Genomic DNA, 13,638 nt, shown 5'->3' with positions numbered 1-13,638 from the left:
TGTCTGGAAGGCCGTAGTGATAATGCAGCAATTTCTTTTTGGTTTAGATATTTTAGTAGAATAAGCCCCAAGGAAAATGATTTTTTTAAGGGTTTTTTAAACTACGTTCAGATTTAGTAGAACGGGAGAGTTCGAAAAAAACGGACAATCAATGTTAAAGGTATAGATCATTGTCAATGTCGTTTGAGTTGTCAATTTCACAAAGCTAACCTCAAATCGAACAAAAAAAGTATTAAATTTTCATACATTTCAAGGGGCGTCTCTGTGAACGAAACATCTTTTGAGGTTAGCTTTGTGAAATTGACAAGTCATTTGACACTTTTTGAGAGAAGAAACCGCTATTTGTCACTGTGGAAAAACATGGTCGTAGTGGACGTTTACTTTATAGGCAGAAATAAACTTGGAATTGAATCTGAAAGAACGTATTGTGATGAAAAATAAAAGATTTACACACATGCGAGTTAACGACGAACCTCTTTCGTATGAGTAATCTACTCGACTAACTATACGCTATATGCATTGACAAAATAGTAAAATAGTTCGTCGTAATCACTTCGAACGGCTCGGTTTCGATATGAAATTGATATATAGGAAATTGGAGTGAGCTAACGTTCACCGTGACCTAAGCCATAAACTGCAGAAAGTCGTAATGAACAAAAACTTAACCTGTTACAGACGGCACGCATACGACCAGTATTATTATTGGGCCGTTGCTTCCATCGATCAAACTATTTTTAATCAGTTGATTTCAAATCTTGCATTTTTTTAACATGCATTTTACTATATAAATGTCCCTATTACCCGGAGCTAGTTATTATTTTCGTCGTCGTTATCGATAACAGATCAAATGAATAGTCGTATGAAACAGGTTAAATAATTCTGGTCTGACATTATTGCTCAATGTAGGACATTTACTTTGTCTTATATGTCTTATTAGCCTAAAAACAACACTTTTCCGCAAATGAAATGGTCATGACAATATTCGTGGGATCTACATCTGAAATGTAATAATTTGTGATTAGTTTTCGTTTGCAGCTTTGACAATACCAAACCGCAAGCAAAATCAAAACTGAAAAAATCATTTTGAAATTTGCGTGTAAAATGGTATCAATGTACACATATAACAACCGCTAAAACTCATTAGCACCAATCCATAATTTAAATTTGAATATTTGAAAAAACAAATTCAAAGTCACTGACTTTGGTCTATTTGTCCATAATTGAACCATACCACTGGATGTGAAATGGGTTTTTACTGCTGTCGTACTTCAGATTTGTATGTATTGGATACATTCCAGTTTTTGTGACATTGTTGACTTATGATAAAGTTTATGTGAAAAAACGAGTGTTTTGTTCAAAATCCGGAAGTGGTTTTTATGTCTTATGCAACTCATTTAGGCTGTAATTTTACTTTTTGTGTGTAATGCCCTTATATAGTGATGATGTAAGAGACTTTATAGATTTTTGGATTGAAACAGTTGATTGGTCGATATTTCATTTTTTTTTTGTCATAAGAATCACGTCTATGCATCCTTCATCGTGATTTGTTCACACATTCGCTGAACAGTGGTAATGAACAACTTTTTTTTCGACAAGTTACTTTAAGCCCAAATTTAAAATGTTTTATCTGAAGAGTTTCCAGAAAAAATTGTTTTCTTCTAGAGCTGTATCTGTATCTGTACTTTGATCAGCTCTGGCGGGCGTCTATCTTCTCGTTCCAGTCTACGTTCATTATTTCGTCATAGGCTGATCTCTAACCGTTCAAAATACACCAAATTATATAGTAATAACGATAATTCCTACTAAGAATCAGCATTCGAAAGAATTGTGGACAACATGGCTTTCACTTTAAACAAAAGTAAATTTACTTGTGCACAAACACGGCAGAGTAAAATAAACCAGGCAGGAGAGGCTACTAGATAATTTAGGTCCATAGTGAAATCAAGCACTCCTGCCTGGTTTACTTTACTCTGCCGTGGTACAAAAAATACTGTTTCGGTGTAAAAACTAATATGGAACGTCAGATTGTTCGAGCAGAAACGGAATGTCCAACACAAACGATTTTCCTTTGGCAAAGCTACATTGTTCCCTAATAGGGAACTTCGGATTTTTTGAACGAAAAATCCAAACGGAAACACAAACGGAAAGGGCAAGTTTGACAGATTCATTGACAAATAATTAAACTTTGACTGACAGATTTTAACTAATCAAACTTCCAGTTTTTTAAAGATTGCATGTGAAAACAATGCTATTGTAGCTGACCGATGACAAGAGACAACAATTGAAAATAAAGGGAACATTGGACCTAGTGTACTTGAAGATGAGTACACAGTTCTTTAAAAATGTCTGAAAAATGATTCAAACATAGATCCATAATGATTGAGAAATATTGACAGCAAATGTATGACACATCTGTTAAATGTTTTTCATAATGATGTTCACCTCATTTTTCGGACATTTTGCATGTTCTTATGAACTGTGTACTAACCCTTAAAAAAACAAACGGCCCATCAAAGTTTGGATTGACACTTACGCTCTTTAGTTCTTAAGCTCTGACATTGATTAAACTACAATCTTAAATTTGGGTTATCTTCATTCTTACAATAGCCACAACCATTTCAACATTTAATATGTTTTCGGCAATGTTAAACATAACACATTTGACGGTGGGGTTCTCGACGTGTAATTCTTATAAAAAATTTATTGAACTATGTAGCTGCTGAGATTACAGGTTGTTACATCGCAGCATCTGCTACTTTCTCAGCCGGTTTTTTTCTTCAAAATATGTAAATGGTTCGATGGTAAATAAAGGTAAAAAAAAATATTTGGTGCCATATTGTCTGACTTAGCATAATTGTGCGTCAGAATGAATGGTTATTTTTAAATTTTATGAGAAAATAGTCACAATGAGTTGCTGAAACGACGAAGGTCATAAAAGGAATTCGGCCAACTCTTGGTTTTTTCCGGAACAATTAACATTTCGATTCATTAACACTTCGATGATGCGTTAATGTTATTGACTAAGCGGTTGAGAACCACTTTGCGCCCACTAGTACTTGTAATTTTTTGTTAAAAAAAAGTATTAGCATCTGCTTCCTTGTGTGCATGGAAAAAATTCTTCAACAAGCTTGCAGGTTCTTGTCATCGAAATTCATGAATTTCCAACGGCCCTAACATGTAAAATTAATTTGTAATGGAATAAAAATGAAAATTCACGTTTTCTTGAGTTTCTTGAGTTCCCTGATCAACAATGTTCATGTTCATGTTCATGTTCATGTTCAATAGTCTAACTCCTGAATCGGTATTTCTATCACAACTGCCAGACAAAAAATAACTGAAATTTTAGTGACTCACAAAAAATGTGCCTAAAAGCAGCAAAGATTACGTATCCAGAACCAAGATTATTATACAAAAAAAAGAAGTTTTTCTTCATTTACGTTCTCAACAAAGGTTTGTCATAAAATCATCGCAGTTAAACTTTTTATGTCTTTGACGACTTACAGTTTTATTTGTTCCACATCGTTCCACATGTTGTCAACAATAGAATCGTAAAGAGAGTCTAACCGAAAATCCTCAAAGGACTTTCTGGGATTAGAATATTTTTTTTTTGTTTTTGTTAATTTCAAAGGAATTTCTAAGCCCACCATTGTGGTTTGCTTAACCACGTGCACGTGCAGGCGTGCTTAGTGATGAGACGGTTTGAAAGAAATTTCATTCTGCTTTTGATTCGCTAAAGTTTTACATGCGAAAAGGTATGACTACCTCTCGAGGCTGGTCATCTCTTTGTCACTGTCGGCCATGGCCTGATGAGATGTGGTATTTTTGAACAGCACTATTAAGTGCAAAGCATCAACTTGGTGCTTTATGAATCATTTCATCAGATCGAAACAGTGGCAGGAACCCCTTGTTGTGAATTACAAAGCATTTTACACGATTTTGAGGATGTTTTTGAGGATTTTCTATGTTTATCTGCCTATCACGTAGGGGATAATGCTAAAGCAATCACTTTAGGCACGCCGGAAAGTGCTAAGGGAGTCGAGGAACCTCCAAATAAATTTCTAAAAATCAAAAGTCAAATTTTTGATTTTTAGAATATTATTTGAAGGGATTCCTCGACTACCTTAGCACTTTTCGGCGTGCCTAAAGTTGACAAATCGCAATAACCGGCAACGTGACATACTGTAATTTGCTGATGAAAGCCATCATGATGATTTTATTGCACTGTGCACTCAATGATGATTTCTTTTCATAATTTAAACTTTAAGCCTTAGATCCCTCACTTACAAACACTTAAAAAAACTATTTTCACGACCAAATCATGATAAAATTGTAAACTCAATAGTCAAACATCAAACATCATCATCATCAGTAACCAGTCAACCAATTCGGCTAACAATATCACTAATAACAAACTTTGTGTGCACATCACGTAGAATATCCTCAATTTTTGAAGAAGAAAAAATGGATGATAATTTGTCGCCTTTTTCAATTTGAATAAAATGTTTAGTAAATTGTATACATGTGACACGATTCGTTCATTCTGTTAATTATTATAATCAATTGATTGTCGTCTTTATTGAGCGAATATTATTTAAAAAAAATCCTTCCTTCTACATGTCACAGATCGTGGAATTTTTTTTTATAGTTTTCATAACGTCAGCATTTAAATACAAATTGGCTGGCTTTATAGCAGAAATATATTTCCATAAAACGCAGTTATAATATACGCCGCTTGATTTATAATGGTTTATTTATCAAATAACATGGTGTCAATATCAGCTTGCTCCCAGATCAACCATCTCACAAATCGCGTTATTTACGTCACTGGGAAGACTGCGAATCACACGAGTTGTTTATCTTAACAAGGTTCATCGTCCAAAACAGATACGTAGATAACTGTGCATACGCTTCAACAGTACGTAATGTATAACTCTATATAGCCGAATATCTATTAGTCAGTGCTCGATATTCTGAATCGTTTTTGCGTTGCGGGTTCAAATTCTGGTCTGTGCAAGATTTATAAAAATGTAATCTTCTTACAAGATAATGATTCGATAGCGTGCGAGAAAAATTTTACCTTCCCTATTTGAAATGTGTTACTTTCCCTCCTAGAAAATGTTCAAATATTCTACAACAACAATGACTGTTTTTTTCAACCACATCGGTTCAAAAATCAAATTTTATGTGGAGGTGGATCAACGTTCACTACGTTAAAATTTAAACGCAGTATCGTTTGATAAGAAGACTACAATATTTCTGCATTTATCACTAGTTCGTTTCGATTATCTTTCATTGTTTCATTATAAGTTTGCGGGAGCAGCATCACTTGTACCATTTCACGATATCCTAAAATTTCATTCAAACTTCTATGTTGTACTCACAAGTTATTCGAAACGGAATTGTGATAATACAAAAAGATTAGTTTTCGCAGGCCATATGTTGGACTGGGTGTGGAAATGTTTTTTTTTTCTGAATCGATAAATAATAAAAGCAAAATTTGGGAAAACCATCAATAAGCTAAGTTGAGGACTAGGTATTTATCCTTCGATTAAAGAGAGTGACTTCGCTAGAAGTTTTATAATTATGACTTTCGTTCTAAGGTTGCGGTTGACGTAAAACGGTTTTTTTCGTTGTTGTTGTTGTTGTTGTTGAAGACCCATAAATAAACATGTTAGTTCTCTCAATGCTAATGAAAAAAAATTATTTACCAAAATAAATTTTATGATCCGATTAAAAGACGTCGAAGATAATTTATACACCTATATATGAGTAACTAAGACTGGTCGTAAAACGATAGAATTCATTTTCAAATCAGCCAGAAATTCAGAATTCATTAACGAAGTCTTTTTTTTCGTAATAAGTTTTTTTAATGCAGAATGATTTTGCGAATTTGAAATTTATGTTGAGACAGTAAAAATGATTCTTGAATTTCAACCATTTTTTCGAGGGGTAACTCACTTCTAGATTAAATGGATTAAATGGATTAAATGGTATTAAATGGATTTAATGGATTAAATGGATTAAATGGATTTAATGGATTAAATGGAATAAAAATTGGATTAAATGGATTAAATACGAAAAAACTTCATTTTACAAAATACTGTAAAAGTCTTAAAAATTGTTGATTTTGATCGAACCACGTACTACAACTCATACTACAATGTTAAAAAGCGAAAAAAATCCACTTTTAGGAGTTTTTGGTGTAAAGTGGATTAAATGGATTAAATGGATTAAATAAATTTAATACCATTTTTAACAAAAAAAAAAAATCCTTTACCTCACGAGTACTTAAACGAGCTGGTGATCGTGCAAATCTATTTTTCGCAATTACTTTACAAATTTTTCAGGTGGGTGGCCTAATTATTTCGGTAAAACTAAAAAATTTTTTTTGGATTAAATGGATTAAATGGATTTAATGGATTAAATGGATTAAATGGATTAAATGGAAGTGCGTCACCCCTCGCATTTTTTATGATTTCTGTTATTGCATAAAAAAAAATTAATTCCATTTCGTTCGGTAAAATTCTTCGATTTTATAGCACAATAGCCTCTAAAATTTATAATGAGAGTTTAGCTATTGATGGTTCAAGTCCTAAGTTTTTTTTTCTATAATTTTTTATTGATAGACACAGAGTATGCGGCCGTTATCGTCCCCCAAAAAAAAGTGTTTGCTTGCAGAAGGTTGAGACATACACAAAGACAGTTACAGCTTGTTCGTCAAAAAACTGACTTATCAGTATGATCACGAAATATGTTGAGGAATTGGTTAATGTCCGTTGATAAGTCGATCGCCACCGGTTTCTGGTGGATTTTGATTTTTGAAGATATTTAAATTGGGTGGTGACCACCCCCCAGACACTTCGACATAAAATATATGTGAAAAGTGTGAAAAGTGTCTCACCCGTGGTGGTTACGCTGATCGCTTGGTGAAAAAGGACTTCAAAATGACAACACTTCCTTATATGTGAATGGGGCGATTTAACGCCATGGATAGATAGATAGACCTGTGCTTGTTTTTGAATATGTGAGTTAACCTGTCACAGACGACTATTCACCTGTTATCGATAGCGACCACAAAAATAATGACAAAATCTGGGTAACACTGGCCTTCATTTAGTAACATTCATGTTAAAAAAAATTGAAGTACGAGATTTGAAATCAACCGATTACAAATGCTTTGATCGATGGAAGTAATAGACCCGATAATATGGTCATATGCTTGCCGTCTGTAACAGGTTAATACAAAACATCGAAAGACGTATACCCAATCTTCTCTCCGATCGAAACAGCGGTCAAATGTCTTACGAAAATGTAATTAATTTGCTAAGTCCCAATGTCATTTCTCTAATGTTAGCTTTCCATTCCATTAAAAGAATTTATATCAAACGAAAGAGTCAGTTAATTATACTTCGACAATTACATTTTGAACATTTCGTTACCTGCGACAAGTACATTTGTGTTTTTGATGATGGAAGTAATTAATGGTAAAAATTATACAAATTTATATTTATGTGACAGTGGTAATGCATATTTCGCAAGGGATAGAACGATGACTATGAGAACCGCCAACGTGGAATTTATTTTGGTGGTTATATGCGGTACTAATAAGAACGTGACAATGCTGCAGGTCAAGATGTGTATCTATCTATCACTCGAAAATAATTAAAATTACGATTTCACTTAGAATAGTTCTCACAAAAATGTGAATTTTCGTTTGCAAAATTCATTAATTTAATGCTGACAATAATTACCGTATTACGCAGATATAGCGACAATGAGAAAACTATGCAATTTTACTGTGTGCACAATATGCTCATTCAGACTGTAATAATATACGGTGAGAGTGAGAATAATAAAAGTAATAATTAAAAACCGATTATTTAAATTAAGGTATAGCGAGCCTAAGAAACATATATATATCTGACTGATAAATCGTCAAAGATAATTTGTAAATTTGTACATTACAAAGCACCTTTGGTTGCTAGCATACACTTATTAATTTTTGTTATTTCCTTGACTGAAAGTCAGGGCTCTACACCAGAAAATACCGAAAAATGTCTGTCCCAAAATTTGTTGGTGGGTTGTCCAGAAAGGACGTCTGTAATTTTTTGGTATTGGTAGTTGCATTTTTCAAAGAGAAGAAATTTTGAAGAAATTTTTGAAAAGTCTAGAAATTTTTAGAAAACTTATTCTCGAAAATAGGCTCCTGGGAGTTGCGGGAATCGTTAATAATTTGACTGTTCCTAGCCTAGAAATGGCACATTTGCCACATTTGCTTGTATGGAAATACTTTTTATGACTGCCACAAAAAACTTACCAATAAAATATGGAAATATGACAAAAATGTGATTCATCTGTCAAACAAATGGGAAATGTGAAAGTTTCGACAGCACATTCTCCGTTAGATTAGCACCTACGACAACACGGACTTTACCAGGGCCTACTTTTTCGAAACTAATTTCTTGAATTTCTCGAAATTTCTTAAAATTTCTCGAATTCGAGAAATTCGAGAAACTTCAAGAAACTCGAGAAATTAGTTTCTTGAAATTTCTTAAATTTCACGAAGTTTCTCGAATTTCTTGAATTTTCTGGAATTTCTTGAAATTTCTCTAATTCGAGAAAATCAAGAAACTTTGAGAAATTCAAGAAATATTTCTCGAAGTTTCTTGAATTTCTCGAAGTTTCTTGAATTTCTGAAAGTTTCTTGATTTTCTCGATTTTCTCTAAAAGTTTCTAAAAAGTAGGCCCTGCTTTAAATTTAGAAAAAAAACATACCCAAATGTGCGGAGATATGACTTAGATGTTACTTTCCAAGTTATGGTATGGGAAAATGTACCCATCCAAAGCACCTCAAGCAAAAGTGCTATTTATGACAGCTGCTAAATAGAGTATTTTTTGTATGAAATTTTACTCTTTTTACAGTGTAAAATTTTGTACGCACTGTCAAGTTTCAGTACCCTATTTAGAGTACCACTTTTGCTTGAAGTCCGATTATATCTTTGGACATTTGCGTTTTGTTTCTGTTATTTTTATGCTAATTTAGCATTGCTTATTGTTTTCTATCGATGGAAATAAAAACTTAATCATAGTTACAGGGTAAATCGTGTCAACTTCACGCTTTATATGACCGATGTAAAGAAAGTTTTACGTAAAATAATTCCGAAAAAGTGCCTAACATTAAATTCTTTTGGACTTGTCGTCTTTAAAAATGCAGACCTAACATGTTCATAATATCGAGTTTCTTCATATTGTTCAATTGTACCTATCGGAATTCCCAGTATATCTGGGTGCCTGAACAAAATCTTCTGATATCTTCGTCAGTCAAGTGACCTGACCCACCCATAAGGTGTGACCTGGTTAAATAATACTGCCCTTTGGTGCAGGAAACATTCTTGGCCTGTAGAGTAGCAATAATCAATTTTTTTAACAAAGAATTAGAGCGCTGACTTTGGTCGTTGAATATATTCGCTGAAATATTTGGCTGACTGAAAACACATCTGACTATATTGTGACCTAGACTCTGTTTCTGCAAGAAGCTATAGGTTATTTCTTCAGCTTATGATCTGAAATAAAGTGACCAAACGTACGAAAAATGTGATCTCTGCCATCGCATGTAAGCTATTCAACAACAACCTGTCTAAATATTTGATGGTAAAATCATTGCAAAAAAAATTTTCAATGTTAAAAAGCGATAGTAAAATTTTGAAAGAACTTTTTATTGTAAGTTTGTTTTGAACAGCAACAAAAAAAAAAACAATTTTGAAATAAGCATAATTACAACATAATGTAATTAACTAAACGAATGCTGAGAAAATTAAGTAATTTACGACTTTAATATTCTATAATCATCACCTTATAGGTGTTATAATGTGTGTCGTTAATTAGTTTGAAAGAAGTTCCTCGATGAAGAGTATTTGAGACGAGTATTATTGAATTATAATGAAAAAAAATTTGAAATTTTTCGTCAAGTTTGAATGTGAAAGCAATGTCAGAAGCAAACCTAATGCATATACTAGATCTCGTTTCAATAGTCAAATTAATAGTGGCAGAGACTTAAAATGTAATGTTACCTATATGTGTGTACACCCATATATATGTGCTGTGCGTTCAATAACAACTTTTATTTTTGCACCCAAAATGTAACCTACTTACACATGTACTACACAAACACCATCAACATCCATCAATTTACCAATTTTCAATTTTTATTAATGTTCGAAAAAAATGTCGTTTTTTTTACCTAAAATCTTAATTTTTCATTGGACGTTGTTGGATGTTGTTGCTTAAAATCTCTAAGTTCAAGTTAAAACTTCAAATTTTTAAAAATTTACAATTGTGAAATGGTGACATTTATGATTTTGCATTTTTATTTGAATGCGTGTGATTTATTTAAAAAAAAAAAAAACAATTTTTAACGACTTGTATGACGACATGAAGATGTTTTTTTTTCGTCGTCTTTCGCGAAAGTGCATTGGTACCTATACCAAATATGTCATCATAATTTACAGCGATTTCAGACGAAATCCAGTTTTTAATGGGAACCAATATTATTATCCACAAAAAAAATTGTTTGAATTTCGGTAGAGTGTTATTTACCAGAAATATGCTTTGATATGACGAACTTAAATTTAACGAGGAAATTATTGACAGTTTAAAAAATAGTGTCATGAAAATTGTATACGATCAAAGCACTTCAAGCAAAAGTGGTCATGGTTGACAGCTGTCAAACATTGTACTATTTTATATGAAATGGGTTTTTTTACAGTTCTTTACAATTGTGATACTCTCAAGTTTCAGTACCCTATTTAGAGACTCATGCTTGAACTGCGTTGATACGATTGAAAACGGACATAAATTTTCGTCTAAACATGTAATCAAAACTGTCATGTCTCACATTTCGTTTGGGATGATTGGCACCATGGTTAAAATTGTGTACGAAAAAACGCTTTGTACGTTTTAGAAACAAGTTATTGTCAATATTACGTATTTACTACAAGTCCATAGAGGAAAATAATTATTGACAAAAACTTGACAAAAAAGTGATAATTGACGCTTCGAATCAAATTTTGAGTGAAGACATCCTCTTGGTAATCATTTTTAATTTATTATTGTAGTCTCGTCAATTGACAATAGACGAATTGACGTAGTAAGCTTTAATTACAGTCATGCGGATTCTTGACTTTCAGGTGGAAAAAAAGTTCTGAAATTAAAATAAAATTTGCGATTCAATAATGACGGTTTCAGAAGTCGTAGAATCATTCAATAGAATCAGAATATGATGTGATTGATGTCCCATGTCGAATTTCGCTTATTAAATTATAAATGGACTGTATACGAATTGGGGGTCATTCGACATATAATTTCATAAGCGAATAGGTCCGTATACCTTAGGGGAACACGTCTCAATGACCCTATATATGCTGATTATTTTTACAATCAGCAAGTAATAACAGATTACACTGGGTGCAGCGAAAGTAATTCGTTGCATGGGGTAACCATTTTGGGGTAAAAACTCGGGTAAAAACAAGTTCAGAGTTTGTATATCCGAGCCGAAGGTGTTGTATACAACTAAATGATAAAATATTTAATCACGCAGCAGGATTTAATGTATTCTTCTTTATTGCGAAGGAATCTACATACAGCAAATACACTTCATGTTAATGATTATTTTTGCAGGAAGCAAACTGCCATGTAATGGTCAAGTTTCGTATGAGGCAGCCAATTAAATATTTTTTTTTAAATTTAAATATTATGTAGAGGAAGCTCAAAGTTGACAAATTTTTGTTAAAAATGAAAATCGGGAAGAGACACGGAAACATTTTCACAGAGTATTGTTATACGGTATCCCTGAGTAAGTTTGTTGATTCTAGTCCATAAATGTGCAAGGAGCCATTGAAGTTATATTTGACTAAAAAACAGGAGCTAGACGTTAATAAAATTTAACTTCACCAACTGAAGTAGGAGGTGAGGAATGCCGATGAACGATTTCAAGGGTACCCGTTTTTTTAATATGAATTTTACATAGATACACTGAATTGAATATTAAACTTTCATTCGTGGGATTTACGTTAGACCATGTTTCTTCATTTAAAAAAAATGTTTTCTTACAGTGCTTAGCATTCTAAAACCAGGCAATCTAGGGGATTTCTAGTTTTTCCTCTCAATAATTTTGACATTTTGACAATTGAATATACGACTCTTCTCGTCACATGCGCTCGCGTATGAATAGGAACTAATAAATACTTGAACATCTCGGACACTGGGAACCTCAAGAATAATGAAAAATTACAATTCCATCCAGTGACTGGTTTTAGAACGTTAGTCACTGTAATGTAAGTTTTTTCTCCATCTTTCACTGTAACAATGACTGATCTTGGAAAAATGTTACATTGCTCATGATGACTATCAGTAATGTACTTGTTTTGACACACTTACACTTTGGCTAGCGGGATTTTTTGTTTAGCTTGTGAGATAAATCTAGTACTTCAAAATGGACATTCTGACTATTTCCGATGCGTCTAAACAAAAGTTTTGAAGTAAAGAAAGGTAATCAACTAATATAACCAAAAGATTAATATTTTCATTATTGTGTCCATAAATGGATCATCAATACAAAATACATAATCACAAAAATGTAAACGATTTGTTTTTTTCTTCCGTCGCCGCCATATATATACCGTTCATAATCAATTTTTATTTACAAATTACTTAATCAATTCACATAAACACAAAGTTTTATAAAAATTTATCTACCTGCCTGCACATTATATATATTAATATTGATAAACTTGAACTTGAATTCCATACAAACGTGAATACATGTTTCACATCGCATATGTTCAACTTGTATGCATATTTTATATGGTTAACATTTCGTGATATTAATGTCAAACTGAAATTGAGACAAAAACATTTTTTTTATTTGAATACAAAAAATGCATTTGCCGAGACAAAAATGCATCAGAAATGCATGTGCAGTGCAAAATTTTTGTACAAAAAAAAAATTCGACAACCTAAGTTCAACAGTTTTGTGTCCATGTGTCAGAATTGCAAAATAAATATTTTACCAACAAGCAAGCAAACAAAAAATTATATTTAGTCCAGGTTTGCAGTTTTAAAATTAAAAAAAATTGTCAAAAACTGACTTACCTTTGATTAAATCGGCAATGTTAAGTTTAAAGGTAAAACAAATTGTATCGATTCGATATCAATTTCACTGATAAATCCATTCAATTTTTCTCTGTGTTTTAATTCGATATAAATCGACTTTTTCACTAGTTTTTCTCGGATGGTTGCAACTCAACGATATTTACCATGCACAGAACTAACAAAATGTTAAGTCAAAAATCACAAAAAAAAAACTAAAATTAAAATTAAACTTTTCGCACAATATTGTCATCCACTAGAACTCCCAGCACTATATAACTTTCAATTCAATCCAATATGTATAACAAATCAGTACCAATCGGTATAAACCTACTCTATATCGACGATTTGATTTGAAAAAAATAATAAATATTTAATGTGTAAATAACACCAGGTAACTAGCAAAGTTGATGTATAAGTTTCCTTTGTGGTTATGTGTTGTTAAGATTGGTGTACGCGCTGTGTCGGTTGACGATTAACTGAAAACCTTTG

General features: G+C 32.5%; 1 protein-coding gene across 1 annotated transcript in view; it reads right to left on the bottom strand.

Annotated features, from left to right (window-relative positions):
• LOC119069420 (elongation of very long chain fatty acids protein 7) overlaps positions 1 to 13,638 on the bottom strand; it is a 26,309-nt gene extending 12,671 nt beyond the window's left edge. The window contains exon 1 of the mRNA XM_037173472.1: positions 13,150 to 13,638. The gene's annotated coding sequence lies outside the window, so the exon portion shown is untranslated. The remainder of the gene's footprint in view (positions 1 to 13,149) is intronic.

The sequence above is a fragment of the Bradysia coprophila genome (assembly GCF_014529535.1).
Source record: "Bradysia coprophila strain Holo2 chromosome X unlocalized genomic scaffold, BU_Bcop_v1 contig_35, whole genome shotgun sequence".
Lineage (NCBI taxonomy): Eukaryota > Metazoa > Arthropoda > Insecta > Diptera > Sciaridae > Bradysia > Bradysia coprophila.
Note: the sequence above shows the minus strand (reverse complement) of the source record. Positions and strands in the feature narration are given on the sequence as shown.